The sequence below is a fragment of the Anarrhichthys ocellatus genome, unplaced genomic scaffold (assembly GCF_004355925.1).
Source record: "Anarrhichthys ocellatus isolate YVR2014 unplaced genomic scaffold, GSC_Weel_1.0 scaffold21, whole genome shotgun sequence".
NCBI lineage: Eukaryota > Metazoa > Chordata > Actinopteri > Perciformes > Anarhichadidae > Anarrhichthys > Anarrhichthys ocellatus.
In genome coordinates, this window is record NW_022280051.1 from 2130112 (window position 1) to 2132611 (window position 2500).

General features: G+C 46.6%; 1 protein-coding gene across 1 annotated transcript in view; it reads left to right on the top strand.

Annotated features, from left to right (window-relative positions):
• snd1 (staphylococcal nuclease and tudor domain containing 1) overlaps window positions 1–2500 on the top strand; it is a 153447-nt gene that overhangs the window by 90826 nt on the left and 60121 nt on the right. The gene's annotated exons all lie outside the window — the stretch shown is intronic.

Below are 2500 nucleotides of genomic sequence, written 5' to 3' on the forward strand. Positions count from 1 at the left end.
CCCCCCCCCCCCCCTCTCATCAGCCTGACAGACAATTAAGACAGGTGGTGCTGCAACCTTTGGCTTCCATTAAGACAAAACTGAGCTTTTTTTTTTATCCATATGAAGGTAAAATATCTAGCGCGACACCCCCAATCAATCGTTAGATATAAACAGCTTCTGTATTAATATCATGCAGGCAATACCTTTTAGTTAAAGCCACAGTAATGTGGAGACGCTCCATCGGGGGGTGAGAATAGCCACATTTCCCCCCGTTATCATTGTGGCTTCCTTCCCTCAATGGGAGTCCTTTTGATGGATGGACGCATCTCTCACACTGATCCTGATCTCGCCCCGAATTTTCATTATGGCTCCACGAGTCACCCCTGCCAGATGCATGAAGTGCCCGGCCAGCTGTCATCCCCTGTCCTCTTTCTCTCTATCTCTGTAACACATTTATTTTACCCTCTCTCCCATTCGCTCTCTCGTCCACTCACTTCTACCTATTTGGGTCCTTACGGAGACACAAATGCCACCCACATAAACGTGATGTATTGCCAGAGCCAAGATGGGGCCGTGTTATTTTTTTCCCCTTCTCTTTAATCTGTCATTTTCATAGTTGGTGTGTTTCCTACTAGTGTTGTCACCATACTGCAATATCTAACTTTGATATAATACCTTGAAAAATATAGATTTTTGGGTACCTCAGGGGAAAACCACCGTGACATTGAGGGCATAACATTAATGAAGGGTAAACGTAACAAGGCCAGTGTTTCCCACGGGAGTTTGTGGATGCTCCTCCATTTAAAAGTTAAATGTATCAATCTGGTGCACTTTGAGAGCAGAATTAAGAGGCTATTTCTATTAGTAACTGTGTGCTCTAGTAAACAATTTAATCATAAACACATTGGTTGTAGAGTTTAAATGTTGATGACGCATCAAAAAATTCCCCGGAAGTGTTCCAAATATTTAGACTCGATGCTTAATCAATACTTTTCATAACACTAGTTCATACTCGCCTTTCTTGCTAATTTTCTCAAAACTGCCCTCCATCTATATTTACATTTTTTCAAAGTGGTGAAAGAGACCTCTACTGATCTTCAGAGCGGTGAGCAGGTGAACATTTTGCCTGGATTTCCCCCCCCAAAAAAAAAGAAAACAAAAAGGAGCATTCTTGCCAGCGATGTGAGCACACCGACCCCGCCGTGTTAAATCCGACCGTAGCGAGACGCCACGTTCCTGACGCATCTGATGCCAATTCCACCACTCCGGTTTCCCACCCCCTCTACCGTCGTCGAGGCGGACGGACTTCCACCACGAGGTTCTGACTTGAGGTGCGGGGGCACCAGACGGACGCTGATTATGTTTGATGCTAGTTCGTCCACGGGCACCCGGTGCGCAGATCAACCGCAGCCCGACATGTTTGTGGTGCAGTGGAGGGAGTGTGTTGTGCTAACGGAGCACAGGCAACTTGCTTGTATGTGCGCGTGAATGCATCGTATGCAACTTGAAGGCAGATGAGGTGGGACTCGATGTTCTAATTAACCCGTAGAGACCATCTCAAGAAAAGCTGAGCGCTTGGAAAAAAATGTTTCCCCCCTGACTTTCTCTTTTGAAGTTGTCGGTTGGTCTTTGTCTGTGTGTGGGATGCTGAGGCTAGGTAGGGCAGATCGCATCTCCTCCCCCCCCTCCCTCCCGTTCTTCCTCTTTTCTCATTGCCCTCTCTTTACTGGCCCTACGGCTGTGGATATGGAAGACATCAGTGGTACTGCTGTGTCAGGCGTCCCTACAACAAAACAAGGTTGTCGTAATGAAGTGGACTCAGAGGGTGTGTGTGTACGCACGCACGCACACACACGCACGCACTCATTAAAGAAAAGTTTGCGTCGGTGGTCCAGCAGGGAGCCAGGGCAACAACAGGGATCGGGCCTTTCTGCAGGAGCATCCTGAACCAAAACTGCTTAGGTCGAGTGACTTAAGTGAATATGAGCTTCTGCTACAATGAGACCAATGGGACAAAGTGATTGTGTTCTAAATTAAGCATTCCAAAGGGTTTGAGGAAGGAGCCTTTTTCCAGCGCTCAGCAGATTTTAATCTCGCGCATCAGCAACAATATTTAGTAACGGTCCTCACAGCAAACGCATGCTGAAGGCTCAAGTTGTAGGCCCGGGCGCGTTCCTAATTCTGCTCCCCCATTACGTTTATTTATAGCTAAGCTATTGTTTACATAAATCTCTCTAAAGTGTGTCGCCCTGTCAGAACCCATTGTTGTGCTCTCGGCGCCGAAGTTAACACGAATCAGCTACAACACAGAACCTGACAGATGGCGCATTAACTTATTTCAAGTTCTCTTCACAATGAGTCGGTTGTTGCCAAGTGCTGCTCATGCCCTCTTCTTAAATCTCCTGGCTGTTCTTTGCAAAGCATTCTTGTGTATATACGTGGATGCTCCTAGGGGTAGAGAAACAACTTCTTGCTTACCAGGCAACAACTCTGCAAACACGAGTTGTTGCAAAAAAAA